Here is a 19,643-nt window from a genome sequence, read left to right as displayed (position 1 = left end):
GAGAGAGAGAGAGAGAGAGAGAGAAAGTAGATAAAAAAGATACAAAGTGGGAGGAAAGGGACGGGCCAGGTCTTGAACCGAGGAAGCGGTAGCCACTAGACCACCAAGCCCGTTAGCAAAAAAGCGAAAATATCTTATGAGTGATTTTCTTTCGCTTAGATGGAATTTTATACTTAGGAAGGAGAAAACAAAATTAAAAAATATGGCCATCCTGGAGCTCTGTAGTTAAAATATTTATTGTGTGGAATCATATAGCCCTTTTTCTTGAATATCGGTAGAATAATAATGAATACTTCCAAATATTGAAGTGTAGACTACAGAAAAAAAAAACAATAAAACTCGTGCATTTTTGTACAAAGGATATTTTCAATACTACAAAGGTTGAACAATCTGCTCGTGCTGCCATAACTATTCCCCTACAACAAACATCCGTATAAACTCTTGCTAACACAGTGATGTATTCATGCTGCAATTTGCCAGTGAATGCATCATAAATTTCCTAATCTACATTGATCAGCATTCAGCTGAATAATGTGAGTTTATCAGCATTTGTACACTGAAGATATCTGTAAATACCAACCAAGATACCAACGGATATCTGGATGAAATCTTGTGAAACTTTAGCTGATCTGCTGGTACTGTAAAGCGGTAAATCATACTCCAACACAATACCTGTGTACTCCCGCATCACTAAAGTGTGTTTGATAAACTGTGAAAACATGTCATCCATTTATTTAATCTAGCGCCCACCGAAGTTCACAATAAATCAAATGATTCCAGAGAACACCTACAAGCCTCACTGAATTCTCGCAAACTTTGCACCTTCTGGCCAAACTGATTTTGCAATCAATCATCCTAGCGTGCCCCTCGACCCGCCGACAACATGGAATGCGACATCAGCTGCGCGCTGCCTTTGATCGATTCTCTCCCTCTTTTACAAAAAAAAACTGCTATGCCCTCTATCCTCCCACAGGCTTGGAGGCATGTCATGGCATCGGCCCTTGTGTGCGCCATCCAACGGGGAAATTTATGCGCGCCTACCACGACCACGGCAATCTACGGCAAGTACGGACGGTATGAAAAATAAAAACACCAATTTCAACAGCATTAAAAATCCATTCCGTTCCGAGCCATTATTTCGGCCGGGAAACGAGCGCAAAAGACGGGCTCAAGTAATATGAAATAAATTTTCGCCGTATTGTACAGTACATGGGCCAGGGAGTCCGGAGTCTGAACCATAAATGGTGGGAACAAAGACGACGCCCTCGTTTTTGCCAGACCTGACGACGGCGACGACGTCGACAACGACAGTGTGTAATAAAGTCCAGTCGGAACCACCACGTTGCGAAAGTGAGTGCAACAACACGGTGCTTTTCCTAATTTTCACCCAATTTCCTGAAACGCGGAATGGAGTGAGGAAATGTGTGTGCAATTGTTTGACGGGGTCGTTCCTACGCTGTTTTTGAAACTGGGTTGTTCAATGCCAGTTCAAATTGGAAATTCCTACATGTGCAACCAAAAAAGATGGGTACAAGCTTTTCTTCATGTGACCCTTAAGGATATGTCATGCTAAATTTTGATACTGCATAAAATAACATAGACCTACACAACTTCAAACACCCGTGGACAAGTTCTCGTAAGCTTTTCTATGTTGTAAGTACTATCAGAAATTCCCCACAAATCATTTATCATTTCACAGAGCCCTTTAAAAAGTTCTCCGGAAACTCCAGTGATATTCACATAAAACTCTGGAGAAATTTTCCGGAAACTTCACAGAGATCGTTTGGAAGCTCTCGAAGAGTGCTGAGGAAATTATACGGAGTTTCATGCATTAGACACTTCGGAGAGATTCTGCAGAAAGCAATTCTTCTGAAACACTGGAGAGATTCTCCATTAACTCCGTAAAAAATCTTCGAAAACTACAGTAAGATTCTCATAAAAAAAAACTCCATGATGGTGTTTTTGTACGCGCCACAGAGATCCTGTAGCAATTTCGAAGATGCTCTGATGAAACACCGCAGGTGTTCTTTAGAAACTCTTGAAAAAATCTTCGGAAACTCCAGAAGAGTTTCGGCAATTCCGAAGATACTTGCCGGCATTTTCGTAGAGAATATCTATAAACTATTGAGAGTTTATGTGAAACTTGAGGAAGATTTTCCGGAATCTATGGAGATTATCCAGCAACGCCAGGACCTCATCGATTGTCCCAAAACTAACAGAGGTTCTCCTGAAACTCTGGAGAAATTGTTGGGAAACTCCAGAGAGACTGTTTATAAGCACCAGAAACTACGGAGATTGTCCAGAAACTCCAGAGAGATTTTCAGCAATTTTCAGAACGATCCCAGAGATACTCCTGAAAAATTCTCCACAAACACTTCGGAGATATTCTTCAGAGACCCTTCTACGATTATTCTACAACTCCGGCAATAAATCTCAGAATCTTCGAAGATTCTTGCCGAAAACACAACTCCGTAAAGACTATCTGCAACCTAGCCAGGGGAACTCTGAGGAGATTTTCCGGAAACTCCAGAGAGATTACCTAGGGGGCATCCTTTTAGTACGTCACGCAAAATTTGGGAATTTTAGACCCCCCCTCCCCCCTTCGTACGGGTTTTTCGTATACCCAATGCATTACTTGTCACACTTTCCTGAACCCCCCCCCCCCTCCCCCCTATGAGCGTGACGTACTTAATGGATGCCCCCCTAGGAGAAATTCTTCAACAATATTCAGTATTCTTGACAGTAACAGAGACTGTCAAGAAACCTAAAAAAAGTTACCCAGAAACTCTGGAGACATTTTCTAGAAACTTTGATGAAACTTTCTGGATCCTTCGGAGAGACTCTCCAGCAGCTACGGAGATCCTCCAACAGCTCCAGAGATTATTATTATTATTGATTTTTTAATATAGGGAAATTCAGCCCGAGGCTGGTTCATCCCCAGCCTCAGAGAAATTTTCTGAACGATCCCAAAGGAACTTCAGAGAGATTCTACACATACCTCTAGAAACTCTCCAAAAAACTTTGGAGATATTTTCTAGAAGCCCCTTTAAGGTTCTACTGAAACTTCGGCAAAAAATGCGACATGCTGGATATGCTGGAAACCCCGTAGAAGTTATCTGGAAACTACTCATTGGGAATTATTGGAAGATTATCCGAAAAAAAACAGAGAGAATGCAGCTCAAAGATATTGTCTGATAACTTCATAGATTCTCACGGATCAACAAAAAGATTCTTCAGAAACTTTAAAAATATTCTCGCAAAACTTTGAAAAGTTTATCAATAATCTTCGGAGGAATAGTTCAGAAACTGAAGCTATTCTCCAGAAACTTTGATAAGGTTCTCAACAAACTCTCAGTATTGTCTGGTAACAGAGATTTTTCATGAAATTTCAGACGGGTTCACCAAAAACTCCGGAGAGATTATCTTAAGGTGAAACGGAACGCCGTGTTATTTTTCCTATCTTGCCTCTCTTTCTAACAATTTGCCTCACGATTTTGAAGATGATAATCTCGAGTTCTATTGCACTGAAGATGCTGAAAACCAATCAGATAGGTTTTTGTTGCAAAATATGTAGAAGAATCTGAGATTACCATCTTACTAGCAACAGAGCAATGGCGGATATTTCCTCGACCGTCCCATTCGCCCTTAAAACTTCTAAGAAATTGTCCGGAAACTCCATAGAGACTCTCCATAAGCTCCAGCAACTCCGGAGAGATTTTCAGAATTTTTCAAAACGATCGCCTGGGAACTCCAGTGAAATTCTCCACAAACCTCAAAGTATCTCAAATACCCTCCAAAACATTCGACGAATCATTTGCTCTGGAAACTTCAGAGACATTCTCCAGAAACTCCGAATAAAATCTCCGAAATCTCTAGAAAAATAGTTATTTTTCAGAAACTACATAAACATTCTCAACCAACTTGGAACACTATTTCCAGTATTCTGGGCAGTGTTTGTCCAATATCAGAAATTTAGCATGAAACTTTATGGAGATTATCCAGAAACTCCGGAGCGATTTCTTTGAAATTTTCTGGAAGCTTCTAAGAGATTTCTGAGCAATTTCTGAAGATTCTTCAGAAACTATAGAGCGATTATCAAGAAAGTTGAGAGAAATGCTCCAGTAACTTCAAGAAGATTCTCCAATAACTCTGAGAAGATTCTTCATAATCTCATGAAAATTCTTTTAAAACGTTCACAAGCAGTTTCAGAAACTACGAAAACGTTTTGGAACTCAGGAAACTGCATAGAGGCTATCTGGAAACTACGGAAATAGAAACCCCCGTAACATTGCTCGGTAACCTCATAGAATCTCATGAAACAAAGAAAAGATTCTGCCGTAAGCAATTGACCGGTAACAGAGATTGACCGGAAACTCCAAAAAGATTCTCCAGGAAAAATGACAACTACGTAAACCTTCTAGAAACTCCAGAGAGATATTCAGAAAAAAAAATCCTACGGAAACTCCAGAGAGACTATCCAGAAACTTTGGAGACAATATCCAGACACTTCGGATAAATTCTCCAGAAAATCCAAGGCAACTTTCCAAAAATTCCGAGAAGATTTTTCACAAACTTTGGAAATTTATACGGAAACACTCCAGATTCAGCTCCAGGTGCTCCTGAGTGACTCCGTAGAGATTCTAAAGAGTCCCATAATATGATTACTCCTTGCATTACCCAGAATCTCTCGGATAAATTCTGAGAAATTATGCCGAATCTCCGAAGAGATTCCTCGAAAGCTCCGGCAAGTTTACTCAAAAAGCTCGGTGAGATTCTTAGATTTTTTTTAGTAAGAGCCTTTCTGTTGGAAAGATTCTCCAGGAATCTCGATGATTCTCCAAAATCTCTGAAGACTTCGGAGAGATCCTCAGAAAGCTCCAGAGAGATTATCTTGCTCATGCTCGAAGAAAGACCTGCAAACACTGGGTGTTTTCGAGAGACGCGTACTAAGGACGAACGGTGAACGGTGACGAAGGATGAAGCACGAGCTCGCTGCACTCTACAGCGAACCCAGCATCTAGAAAGTGGCCAAAGCCAGAAAGGTACGGTGGACAGGGCATGAAACAAGAATGCCGGAAAACAATTCTGGAAAGTTAGTATCAGCTACCGATTCGGTTGGCATAAGAAGGCGTGGAGCACAACGGACCAGGTGGAGTGTGATCTGGCGAACATTGGGCATAACCGAGGATGGAGAACGGCAGCCTCGAACCGAGTATTGTGGCGTACTATTGTTGATTGTATATTATCTTAAATGTGATGGTGTTTCCTTGAAATCATCCGGCGGCATTCAAGAGACTCCCTGGAAACAAACAATCACAAACTCAGAATGGACTCTCCACGAATTCCGAAAATATTATCAAGAAGCTCTGAAAAGTTTCTATGAAATATTTTAAGAAGATCTGTAAAGATTCTTCAAAATCTCATCGGAGGTTTCCTGAAATATACGTAAAGATTTTTCACAATCTCTATAGAAATTCCTCGCAGTCTCTGTTGAAAATCTCCGTAGAGGTTCTCCTGCTTCTCCACAAGCCCGTGTACAAGGGAGGGGTTTTGGGGGTTAAACCCCTCTCATCATCGATGTTCCATACACTAGGCGCCCCTCCACCCCTTGCAAAAATTATGAAAAACCCCTCCTTTGTCGCCTTTTTTGTGCACGGATTTGCTTCTCTATAACGATTTTTCGAAACCTCCCTGGAGATTTCAAGAAAACTCCGTAAATATCGCCCATAATCTTCGTAGATAAATATCCCAAAATCTTTGTAGAGACTTTCCGCAATCTCCATTACGTTTTTCCGTGGAAATTTCCTGGAAAACTCGTAGAAAGATTCTTCGAAACTCTCTGGACATACTTTCCAGAGATTCTCCATCGATGCCCAGACATACATAAGCGCCATCCATCTTCTGCTTTAGCCGCATGGTTTGCATTTCCCGCAGCACGCACTTGTGGCATCGTGGTGCCAACTTCACCTCATGGTCGATCATCAACGTCACGTCCATGAGCTCGGTCTACAACGGTACCACCGTCAATGTCCCTCGGCCTCCAAAGTATTGTCCCACCAGCCGGATCCTGAACTGATTTGCTTTATAGTATTCCGTTTCGTTCGAGGTGAATATGTTCTCTCGAAGACCTCGATTGCCCGAAGAGGACGTACTGAACACTATGGACAGCGAGTACTCGTGAACGCCCAGGACGAATCTAATGCCATGATTGTTGCGACGTTCCACAGTGATCAAATTTGCTGATGTCTGTCGTACCATCGCATCGTAGCACTGATCACTGGAATCGATGAAGTAAATTCAGTTCCAGATGGTCAGTTGGGCTGTAGGGTACGATGTAGCTCGGACCGAAGACGCTGATTGTTGTGTAACTGAAGCCCACGAAGATACCGGGCAACGAGCTCGCCGTTCCTTACATGAACCTTTGGAAAACCTCCCGCTTCAACAGAGTTCTAGACAGCCTTGATCGATGCAAGGAATCTTCCGAATCTAGCCGCTCACACATTCACTGTCTACTTCTCGAATTGAACAACAAACCCTCCTCGGCAAGTAAAATTCCGTTAGTATTGCGGAGATTCCACCTGTTTAGACTCCTGCGCGAAAATTAGTTGCGTGGATTTTTCTTGCGTGGGCTCACAGATATAAAACCAGACCGCGTCCTGGTGAATATTTTACGCTGTGTTGTTAGGTACACATTTGGTGCTAGTTTTACATTGTAAACAAGCATTTCTAACGCACCTACGCTGAAAATGCGCCTAATCATTTATTTGCGTCTGAATCTATAAATCTTCACAACGGGCAATAAACCCTGACTCAAAATGAGCCACTTTACGGGTAAGGACGCCACCTCCTGTCAAAATTTCATTCATAAAAATGGCTCGTAAAATGGCCTATTGCACAGTTGTCCAGGAGCCAGACTTACGTGGTAGGATACTTTCAGCGCTTTCTAAAAAAAATTAAGACGGACCATGGTTATGGTAAACCAAGGAATTCTGTAAAACTTCGCAATAACCCAAGAAGCTCAAAGCCACTTAATCATAATCCTTGGTACTTCATGGGACTTTATGGCAGTTCTCACAGAGGCGACTAGGATCCAAGCTACGATCCCACGTCCTAGAGAATGACGAATCCAGATAGCTCCGTGCAGTATGCAAGAGGAGATTTTGCATCATAGAGCTGTTGACGTTCATCGGAAACCCAGGGAATTGACTGCTGTTCATCAGCTCGTATACCAACACAACACATACGTGTGGATATCCAATACAGAGTGTTTAACTAGGTTGCAACAATATTTGAAGAGAAACATACTATGAGCGTTACGCAGTTGACTACTATTGCCACTGCATTGCCATTCTCGATGTTATACGAAAGACCGGAGTAATAATACGGTGGATAAGCTGCTCACTAGCATAAAGTTGAACTGGTCGCTGTATGAGAAACGGTGTGTGGAAGTAAACATTCGGAAATGGTCGCAGTATATGACTACTCTGGTACGAATAACGGATGTAACTCTACACTACAATCTGAAGCAACAGTGGCAGCGAGGAACGAAAGATGTCAAGGACAAAAGATTTTATGGGGCGCACTTCACAGAGAAAGCACTGAAGGCATCAGTGAAGGAGAAGTACGAGACCCTGGATATCGTGTAACTGTTCATTTGTCAGGAAGTTGCTAGAAGAACACTAGAACTAACCAGGGCAGGTCTGCATGGCAAACGCCCATGCAGAACTCGACAGATACCAGCTTCGGCACCATTCCTTTCGACACCAATGGTTGACACGATCGTGCTGCTTCGTATCATCCCAGTAAAACTATACGGCAACAATCAGTTCGTAGCATCCTGAGGAATCTTGGATGATGGTTCTGCGAGGACGTTTGCAGACAAGCAGATCATAAGGCAACTGGATGTCTAAGCAGAAATCCCACCGCTTTGCTTGCAATGTACAGCTAATGTGAAGCGTGTTGAAGCAGAGTCTCAGCTCTGGCACCAGAGATTTCATGGGGAAACGGACAGATTTAATTCACATTCGCCGCGATATGTAACGCTCAGGGCTTTCCCCTACTGGAAGGCCTACCGATAATGGAATACGAAGACGCTCTCCCTCAGATTCTCGTCGTAAACGATAAAACAAAACACGTTGCGATCATGTTGAAGGTGTGAATACGGCTCGATAGGACAGTGTACGGAGTGCAGAGGTTTCACATCTGCGAGTATCTGCGAATGACCTAGCAAGTCTACCGGATCTAGTGAAGGAGTTCTATTCTGTGGAAGGTCTAGGGGTGGATACCATGCCACGCCTGGAGTAACCAGAAATTAAACGAGCGAAGCAGATTATGCAGAGAACACCACAATGCCAGTCTGTCAACGATTTGAGGGGCTTCTATGGAGGTATCAGGTATCAGTAGGTCGGCTCCAGAGGCACGTTCTCCTCCATTTGGGAAATTTGTGCCATCGCCATGAACACGAGCCTATTCATCATTTACCTGACGGAGAAGGGAAGGAAAAAGGATAGGGCAGGGGAAAGGACAGGTAAGGGAATAGGATCGTCATACACGCATAAGCGTACCACAATGGGTTCAAACAGCGCCCTGAGAAGGGCACTGTGATAACGTATAAAGCGTAAAGAGAGCCTATAGCTCTTTACCACAGCGGCTCAAGAACAGCAGAACGTCCAGAAGATTTAGGTTTCTGAAGTCAGTTTCACTTAATAAGTGTTTTCCGAGTACTCGGAAACGCAGTTGCGCAAAAACTGTACAAGTTCCATAATCGGATTCACAGCTATCACAGGCAAATAAATCAGCTTGCTGAATATTCGCTATGTGATAGCTTAGTCGGCAGTGGCCAGTCAATGCTTTGACCAGCATGCTGCAATTCTGCTTTGACAGATTTGTAAGATACTTCGCCACCCTTGGAGATGGCTCAGTACAATGCAATTTTGTTTGACGAAATGACTCCAAACTATTCCAGTATTGTTTGTGCTGAGTGGCAGGCCAGGTGTCAATCTGAAGCTTTACCCAACACTTGGATACCGGAATAGCTGGCTCAGGGCCAATGAAGTCATGTGATGCTCCAGTGCGAGCTAACTCATCAGCCAATTCATTTCCAGCGATGGAAGAATGGCCAGGTACCCATACACGGTCAGAAAATTCGCTCATTTTCGAGCTAAAGTGGGACAACTCAAAATTGAGTAAATTTTTTTTCCATCGATAGCGCTGGCCAAAGTGCGAAAATCTCATCTGTTTAAGCCGTATAATATTCTTGATGATGCGAAGAATATTATACGGCTTAAACCAGTTGGATTTTTGCACTTGGTCTAGCGCTATCGCTGGAAATGCAATTTACTCATTTTTTGAGCTGTTCCAGTTTAGCTCAGTTTTGTGTGAATCTTACTCATTTTAGAGTAACATTTTCTTAGCGTGTACAAGGTGAACAGCGTTTGCTGAATTCAGCTCCTCGATTTGAGTTCGACAAGCGATAACTATCTTCGACCTGGAGTTGGCCGAAGCAAGTGCTTTAATAGCAGCCTGGCTATCTGAACAGAAGTATATTATTTTGCCCATTACGTGTTGCTGAAGTGCTGATTGCACTCCGCACATAAGAGCAAGGATTTCGGCCTGAAAAACGGTGCAGTATCTACCAAGTGAATAAGACTGATGCAGCCTTAGCTCACGAGAATAAACACCAGCACCTGCTCGACCTTCGAGAAGGGAGCCATCAGTGTAACATACGATGCCGTCTGAAATACTTCTCTCCAGATAACCAGATGTCCTATATGGAAAATAACAAGCAATTGTAAGATCACATGGAGCAAGGACAACTTTGTCCCAATTCACCAAAAGTGGAAACAACGAGGTGTGTGTTGAACTGCGGTTCACAGAAGTTTTCTCCAGTAAACCGAGTACTCATAGGCGATAAGTGCAAGAAAGTGCTTCTTGTTTGAGATGAATGTGTAATGGGGCAACGTCAAAGAGAACTTCAAGCGCTGCCGTGGGAGTTGAAGAGAACGCTCCAGACATCGCCATTAGGCACATCCTTTGGAGATGGCCTAACTTTGATTGAACCGTTCTCACTTCCCCCTTTTGCCACCACACAAGATATCCATAGGCCAATATTGGACGAACAACAGTTGTGTAAATCCATCTGATATACTTGGGTTTTAGACCCCAAGTTGTACCAAAAAAGGTTCGCTGGCATTGCCCGAAGGCCATACGAGCTTTCTTGATTCTGAACTCAACATGAGGTCTCCAGGAAAGCTTGGAATCAAGAATGATTCAAATGTTCTTTACCTGTTCAGTCACATCGATTTCAGAATCAAAGAGACGCAAAGGTCGAACGCCATTACGGTTTCGCCTTTCCGTAAAAAGAACAATAGATGTTTTACTCGGATTTACCGAAAGGCCATATAGGCGACACTAACCCTCAACTACCTGAAGAGCGTTTTGCATCAGATCGAAAAGGGTGCTGATGCACATACCGACTAACGATGTTAGGTAGTCGTCGGCAAAACCATAAGTAGGAAAACCGCTATTATTGAGTTGCCTCAATAGCGTATCTGCTACGAGATTCCACAAAAGTGGTGATAAAACTCCCCCTTGAGGGCATCCACAAACACTCAATTTCCTAATCGCCTCTTGACGCAATGTCGAGAAGAGATGTCGGTTTTTGAGCATTTGGTGAATCCAATTGGAAATCATTGGAGATATACCATGACCCCGTGCGGCTTCCAATATGGCATCGAATGGCACGTTGTCAAAGGCACCCTCGATATCTAAGAAAACACCCAAGCAGGATTGCTTTTCAGCGAATGCCTTCTCGATATCGTAAACAACTTTGTGTAAAAGAGTCACAGTGGACTTTCCAGATTGGTAAGCATGTTGGTTCACATGAAGAGGCACATTGGCCAGATGAACATCACGTATGTGATGATCGACAAGACGTTCTAAGCATTTTAGAAGAAAAGAGGTCAAACTTATAGGTCTGAAATTATCGAATCCCTTCTGAAGATAAATAGGATAAATAACATCTGCCCCAGGAGATTTGAAAGGAGCAAAGCTATTAAGTGCCCATTCAATCGATTCTAAAGTTGTGATACTCCGAGCCGAAGCTAAAGAATCATAACTACAAGAAAAGACATCAGGTTCATCCGAAGATGTAATATCCACACATCCGGGGAAGTGTGTACTGAATAAACATTCCAAAACTTCCTCATCAGAGGAAGTGAAATCACCATTTGGCAAACGAAGTTCGTTCACTTGAAAATCCTTAGGTTTTGCAAGGATTTTGTTCAACCGACTGGCTTCACTCAGACTGGAAACATTTGTACAAAGGTTTTTCCAGCCGGATCGTTCAGCGGACCGAAGAGCTTTCTGGTAGGCCTTGCGAGTCGACCTGAAAGCCTCCGATCCAGCAGAACGTCGTCGTGTTCCAACTCTTTTTACATTGTTTCCTGAGCTTCGCCAGATTAGAGTTCCACCAAGGGGTTCCTCTTGTGGTCTTCACAGACCGCAGAGGTCAAGCTTTTTCAAAAGCTTCCATGATGAAGGTACTATGGAGGTACTATTGTGTTCCGGCCCGGGAGAGTTATCCAATGGCTGTTTGACGTTTTCAGTGCCAAGTGTTGCGCATTATTGTAGAGTAGAGTGTAATTGAACAGTGGTCCAACAAATACCAAACAAAAGGCTACGTTTACAATGCCATACAAATACAAGTGTAGATAGTGTAGAGGAGATAGCGACAAAGGTCAAACTCGTACACTCTTTTGATGGATGGGATCTATCTACGCAAGTGGCTATCGAACTTTACGGAGGACGGACTATTTTTTCGCGCAGAAAAGTAACAGTTCCATTTGACTTGTTTGGGAGGCGTTACCGGTGTTACACTTTATACCTAACTTGCAATCTGCGAAGTGCTCATTATCCGATATGAAAAGTTCAAAGGCAATCGACGCACTATTGATAGAAATGAACTTGATCAAAAATCGATAAAAGAAAAGAAAAATTCTTCGACAGGCAATAAGATGCAAGTTCTTTGAATCCAATAAAGACAACGATGTAATGTAAGGTTGATTTTTTTCTGCATTTTTTCCCTATCTTACGTGCCCATGATGCAGTACGTACCAGGAAAAAGAAACACTCCTACAACAAACACATTCCATCACAAGACGTCAGATTTCCGGCAAGCATCAAAGCACCCCATGAGACGACTTTCAAGAAACAAGAATCTTATCTTCCTCTATCGTGCTGTGCTGACATCCTTTGATTGAGATTCTTTCCTTTTACCAAGACCACAGTCAATATTGTGCCAGCTTTCCAAATTGCTCTTCGAAAGCGAATTCATCAAATTGACTAAAACGCAAAATTTTTCACCATGGGGACAATCTGTGTGTCACGTGGGAGTAAATCGCTTTGATCTTCGATTTGCTTGTCAAAATCGTCATTTAAAAGTCTCTTTCCCCACATTCAATCGGAAACAATTCAATTATCTTTCATTCGCATGTATGAAATCGACACTTACCGCAAGAGAATAAAAAGTGTGGATGATTTTCTTTCCGATTTGTGTCCGAGAAGCGCTTCACTGATGTTTCTTCTTGTTCTTGCTCGTTTCAAAGCATAATCTCAGAAATTATTTATCATTTTGCCGTAGGCATTTCCACTCATCGTAGCAAACTACGACGACGACGACGACAACGACAACGACAGCAACGTGGTAGTCATGTCAACCACTGTAGACTACACAGCAGCCAGCCAGCGTCATCTGAGTAGTCGCCCACCACCTCCGCCTGCTACGACCTCGCGAGCGCACGGTTGCTCACACACGAGACACTGAAACTCACACGCTCACATTGGCGTGGCCAGGCGGCCAGGAGGCCACACAGATTCAACGGACCGCGACGCTCTCGCTCGTCTGCCGCCGACTGTTCCCCCCAAAACGCGGAACGGGCCACGAAACGGGTTGCGAGGACGATGCGAGCACTCTGCTACAACACACCCGAGTGACAACGCTGCTGCCGTTGTTGCCGCCGCTGGCTGATGGATTCTATTTTAGTAGTTATATAACGCGCGCGCGATCCAAACATTTTTCTTCATTTTTCCCATTGCTTCTCAGGGCGCCCATCACCGGTGGCGTCGCGACGTCCTCGCTGAACGACTACGGCATTTCACTCGACGAGACGACGACGACGAGATTCCGATCCAAACGAAAATGCTGCCTTGGCAAGCAGCAGGCTGTGCTCTAAACTTTAATAGATATTTTTATTTTTCTTTTAATACTTTTTTAATACTTTTCTCTTCGGTTGTTCTTCCGACTTAAGAAGACACTACCAAACAATTCACGAGCTGTCACTACAGACTACGGACGGGGGCACCGGGTATTTGTCACAGGAAGAAAAAATCGCAGACACAATCAATTGCAGCAGCACTCCCCGCTTAACAAGGTTTTCTTTTGTTTTAGTCGATTTTTTTGTTCACTTGGTCGTTACCTGGAAAATTTCAATCCCTGGAATGAGAAGAGAAGGAAGGAAAAATAATTTGAAATTATAATCGAGTTCGTATTTCTTGTACCTTCTAAGGTTTGTTATCTGCGAAGTTACAAATTGACTCGCAATGCGATTTTTGTATAAATGAATCATGTATAAGGGCCCCGAGTTCGATTCCCAGCCGATCACATAGTATACAGTTTCTCCTTTCACGCCCAACGCAGTTGTGCACTGTCGTTTGTTGCTTTGATTAGTCTGGTCAGCTTCCCATAAAATCCCATAAAATAAACCTAAGATTATCATAAGGTCTAAGTAATGAAATGGTCTTAAACAATTCATAACGGCTAGATTGAATTTCATAAGGTCGGTTTATGACGCAAAAGCGACTCACAGTTTGGCTTTTATACACATTTTGCACCACGATATTCTCATGCGTCAGGACCGGATCTAAGGGGGGACCGGGGGGACCAGGGCCCCGGGCCCCCACATTTTAGGGCCCCCCCAATAACCATTTTTGGTTCAAGTACTACTCAAAAACAAAGGAAAACTGTATTGCTCATCGCATGGTTTCCCAATCTGTGGGTCGCGACTCCCCAGGGGGTCGCCGGCCTTTATCCAGGGGGCCGCGAGGGACAGTCAAATATTCCTCTGTTACAGACCACAAATGAGAGAATTTCTACGGTGGGTCGCGAAAAGTACGTCGGCTGGCAAAGGGGAGTCGCGCACCTGAAAGTTTGGGAACCTATGGCTCACCTCCGAGGGGCCTTCACACCCGCCCGGGCCCCAGGTCCCCACAATCCTTAATCCGGGCCTGTCAAGCGTCGATAGCGGCGTGGGTTGGGCACGAGCTCAGTGATCTCGACGTTCATGGATCGATTCCAGTCTGCATCATTTTACATTTTTCTGCTCTTTTCATAAGTTTATCTTATGTAATTAAGTCATAATAAGCATGTTTAATTTTCATAAGGTATTCTTATGGCATCCATATTTTACAGTTATGGCTAAATTTCATAAGGTATTTTGATAAATTTTGGTAGTTTACTTCGCTGAGTGTACGGTTTACACTGTTGTATGTGTCTTGATGTCGATGAATAGATGAAGTGTTGGCACCTGGTATTTTCGACATTTCTTGAGGATTTGCCATACGGTGAAGATCTGGTCCGTTGTCGACCGGCCGTCGATAACGCCGGCTTGAGTTCTTCCTACAAACTCATTTGATTTAGGTGGCTCACGACTGAAGCTGATCTGCGATTGCACTTTGTAGGTGGCATTCAAAATGGTGATCGCTCTGAAGTTCTCTTATTCTCACATATCCTGACTACCAGCCGATGCATAGCAGGTATCAGAAGGCCGGCTCCAGAGGCACGTTATCCTCCATTTGGGACATTTGTGCCATCGCCAAAATAACAGCCTATTTCATCATCTACCTGAGGGAAAAGGAAGGAAAAAGGATTTGGATGGGCATAGGGACAGGTAGGGAAATAGGAAAAATACCCTGGAAGAGGGTACTAACGCACAAGCGTACCACAATGGGTTCAAACAGCGCCCTGAAAAGGGCACTGTAATAACGCATAAAGCGAAAGAGAGCCTATAGCTCTTTACCACAGCGGGTTAAGAACAACAGAATATCCTGAAGATTCAGGTTTCTGAAGTCAGTTTCACTTAATAAGTGTTTACCGAATACTCGGAAACGCAGTTGCGCGAAAACTGGACAGTTACATATCAAATGATACGAAGTTCCATAATCGGATTCACAGCTATCACAGGCAAATGAATCAGCTTGCTGAATATTCGCCATGTGATAGCTGAGTCGGCAGTGGCCAGTCAATGCTTTGACGAGCATGCTGCAATTCTGCTTAGACAGATTAGTTAGATACTTCGCCACCCGTAGAGATGGCTCAGCACTATACAATTTGGTTTGACGACATGACTCCAAACTATTCCAATATTGTCTGTGTTGAGTGACAGCCCAGGTGTGAATCTGAAGCTTAATCCAACACTTCGATATCGGAATAGCTGGCTCAAGGCCAATGAAGTCATGTGATGCTCCAGAGCGAGCTAACTCATCAGCCAATTCATTTCCAGCGATGGAAGAATGACCAGGTACCCATAGAAGGTGAACAGCGTTTGCTGAATTCAGCTCCTCGATTTGAGTTCGACAAGCGATAACTATCTTCGACCTGGAGTTGGCCGAAGCAAGTGCTTTAATAGCAGCCTGGCTATCTGAACAGAAGTATATTACTTTGCCCATTACGTGCTGCTGAAGTGCTGATTGCACTCCGCACATAAGAGCAAAGATTTCGGCCTGAAAAACGGTGCAGTGTCTACCAAGTGAGTAAGACTGATACAGCCTTAGCTCACGAGAATAAACACCAGCACCTGCTCGACCTTCGAGAAGGGAGCCATCAGTGTAACATACGATGCCGTCTGAAATACTTCTTTCCAGATAACCAGATGTCCACTCTTCCCGGGAAGCGAATTTCGTGGAAAATGTCCTATATGGAAAATTACAAGCAATTGTAAGATCACTTGGAGCAAGGACAATTTTGTCCCAATTCACCAAAAGTGGAAACAACGAGGTGTGTGTTGATGTGCGGTTCACAGGAGTTTCCTCTAGTAGACCGAGTACCCGTAGACGGTAAGTGCAAGAAAGTGCTTCTTGTTTGAGATGAATGTGTAGTGGGGCAACGTCAAAGAGAACTTCGAGCGCTGCCGTGGGAGTTGAAGAGAACGCTCCAGACATCGCCATTAAGCACATCCTTTGGAGATGGCCTAATTTTGATTGGACCGTTCTCACTTCGCCCTTTTGCCACCACACAAGACATCCATAAGCCAATATTGGCCGAACCACAGTTGTGTAAGTCCATTTGATATACTTGGGTTTTAGACCCCAAGTTGTACCAAAAGTACGCCGGCATTGCCCGAAGGCCATACAAGCTTTCTTTATTCTGAACTCAATGTGAGGTGTCCAGGAAAGCTTGGAATCAAGAATGACTCCAACGTACTTTACCTGTTCAGTCACATCGATTTCAGAATCAAAGAGACGCAAAGGTCGAACGCCATTACGGTTTCGCCTTTCCGTGAAAAGAACAATAGATGTTTTACTCGGATTAACCGAAAGGCCATATTGGCGACACCAACCCTCAACTACCTGAAGGGCGTTTTGCATCAGGTCGAAAAGGGTGCTGATGCACATACCAACTAACAATGTTAGGTAGTCGTCGGCAAAACCATAAGTAGGAAAACCGCTATTATTGAGTTGCCTCAATAGCGTATCTGCTACGAGATTCCACAAAAGCGGTGATAAGACTCCCCCTTGAGGGCATCCACAAACACTCAATTTCCTAATCCCTGCTAGACGCAATGTCGAGACGAGATATCGGTTTTTGAGCATTTGGTGAATCCAATTGGAAATCATTGGAGATATACCATGACTCCGTGCGGCTTCCAATATGGCATCGAAAGGCACGTTGTCAAAGGCACCCTCGATATCTAAGAAAACACCCAAACAAGATTGCTTTTGAGCGAATGCTTTCTCGATATCGTAAACAACCTTGTGTAAAAGAGTCACAGTGGACTCAGATTGGTAGGCATGTTGGTTCACATGAAGAGGCACGTTGGCCAGATGAACATCACGGATGTGATGATCCACAATGCGTTCTAGGCATTTCAGAAGAAAAGAGGTCAAACTGATAGGTCTGAAACTCTTTGATTCTTCATACGACGCACAACCAACTTTCGGAATAAACTTCACAGTAATATCCCTCCAGGATTTGGGAATATACCCTGTAGCAAAACTGCAAACAAGTAGTTTTTTCAAAACATGTTTGAAATAATCAAATCCCTTCTGAAGCAAAATAGGATAAATCCCATCTGCCCCAGGAGATTTGAAAGGAGCAAAGCTATTAAGAGCCCACTCAATCGATTCTATAGTTACAATACTCCGAGCCGAAGCTAAAGAATCATAACTACAAGAAAAGACATCAGGATCATCCGAAGATGTAATATCCACACATCCAGGGAAGTGTGTGCTGAATAAGCATTCCAGAACTTCCTCATCAGAGGAAGTCAGATCGCCATTTGGCAAACGAAGTTCGTTCACTTGGAAATCCTTAGATTTCGCAAGGATTTTGTTTAACCGACTGACTTCACTCAAGCTGGAAACATTTGTACAAAGGTTTTTCCAGCCGGATCGTTCAGCATACCGGAGAGCTTTCCTGTAGGCCTTGCGAGCCGACCTGAAAGCCTCCGAACCAGCCGAACGTCGTCTGTTCCAACTCTTCTACATTGTTTCCTGAGTTTCGCCAGATCAGAGTTCTACCAAGGGGTTCCTCTTGTGATCTTCACAGACCGTAGAGGGCATGCTTCTTCAAAAGCTTCCATGATGAAGGTCGTTGTAGTATCAACGGCATCATCTAAATCACTTGGAGTGTCAATGGATGGTGAATATCCATGAAATTTGGCTGCAACCAAATCAGTATAAAGATCCCAGTTTGTTGACCGAGGATTCCTGAAATGCAATGTTTGCGAAGTAACATTTAAATGTTCAAAAAAGATATAGCGATAGTCAGATAAAGATTCTTCATCTGACACATGCCAATTGGTCAGCTCGTGACTAATTCTGCTAGAGCAAAGCGTTATATCTAACACTTCCTCTCTAGCAGATACCATGAAGGTTGGGCGGTTGCCTATGTTAAGTAATGCAAGATCTGTACTACTTAAGTACTCCATCAAACTGGAGCCTCTCAAGTTAATGTCTGAGCTGCCCCAGATGATATGGTGAGCATTAGCATCACTGCCAACAATTAGCGGAAGGCCTTTTGAAGTGCAGTATGCGATGACTTGTTTGAAAGCATCCGTAGGGGATGGTTCATCATGCGGTAAATACACAGAACAATAGACGTATTTCCTGTTGAGGTTTTCCAACAGATACATCAATTGTGATAACACATACATCTCTGGTGGTTAGTTCAGAGATGAGTGTAGCAACTATTGCGTTGTTGACAAGCACACAGGCTCGAGGCATGACACGCGAGTTTGCCATTTCATGTTTACTGAAAGTGGCAAACACCGGGTTCACAAGGTTTCCTAAATAGAAATTTACAAGGTTTCCTAAATAGAAATTTTAAAATAGCTATGGAGTTCTGATTGTAAGGCATTCACCTGTAATAGTATATCAAACTAATGTATGAATGTCAGGCCCGATTGCATTAGATCCTATTAGATCCATACATGTAAATCAGAGTATGAAAGACTACCTGCACATCAATGGCGATACCTTAGGCCATTCAAAACATTCTGGAGTTAATGCATTTATATCTACACCCGTAATAACGCATCGGGTGCATTTCAAATTTGGTATAGTGCGTTTTGGTTGTCATAGAAGATCAGTTGAATCATATGATACTTGTATACACATCACAGAGGCATCCTGGATCATCCGAACTATTCTGTAGTTGAGAAATATGGTTTCAATTTGAAATGGTATATCAACAGAAGTGCACAAACATCAGAGTTTGCCCATTTGCTACATACGCAAAGGGAAAGCCATGGGGGAGAAATTTCCAGAGCATCAGAGATATCTGAAATCTCCTTTCAGTATTATGTGGTTAAGGCCTTCAGATCTACACTCGTAACACAGCATCCTGCACGATCAAAACTTGGTGTAGTGTGTTTTTGTAGACATAGATGATAAGTTCGGCCATATGTCATATAACTTAAAGCTTTTCTAGACCATCAAAACCATTCTGAAGCTAAAATATACGGTTTTCATTTGTAATAACCTATCAAGTGCACTAATATCAGCATTTATCTCATTTGATTCATTTGATATATTAAATTATTTCTTGATTTATTTCATTACAATATTTCAAGCAATGGAGTCATCTACATATATAGCATTTGTAAGGCCGTTTTCAGCAGTGGTCAATTTTTTGATCCAAATTTATAACAGTTCTAAAAAAGTGAAAGGGTTGTCCTTCGAATTAAAACGAGTTTACAAAGATACCGGGGGTTCCTGATGATAACTGATGGCTGTAAAAAGAATCTAGGGACTCCGAAGATTGAAGAAAATGCTGGTGGTTCTGAAAAAAAAATCGTGTTCATCTCCAGAAGAGATACAATTTCTCCAGCAACTCTTTTGAGGATTCTTCCAGCAGGTTCGCCAAGCAA

At 43.1% G+C, this 19,643-nt stretch overlaps 1 protein-coding gene across 2 annotated transcripts in view; it reads right to left on the bottom strand.

The window, feature by feature from the left end:
- Positions 1–19,643, bottom strand: part of LOC109416133 (uncharacterized) — a 397,844-nt gene that overhangs the window by 350,867 nt on the left and 27,334 nt on the right. Inside the window, exon 2 of one of the 2 annotated variants that reach the window (XM_062844498.1) lies at positions 12,512–13,492. The gene's annotated coding sequence lies outside the window, so the exon portion shown is untranslated. The remainder of the gene's footprint in view (positions 1–12,511; positions 13,493–19,643) is intronic. The other variant, XM_062844497.1, reaches the window with a different exon arrangement.

Source organism: Aedes albopictus, chromosome 1 (genome assembly GCF_035046485.1).
Source record: "Aedes albopictus strain Foshan chromosome 1, AalbF5, whole genome shotgun sequence".
Lineage (NCBI taxonomy): Eukaryota > Metazoa > Arthropoda > Insecta > Diptera > Culicidae > Aedes > Aedes albopictus.
This window is presented reverse-complemented; position numbering and strand designations above follow the sequence as displayed.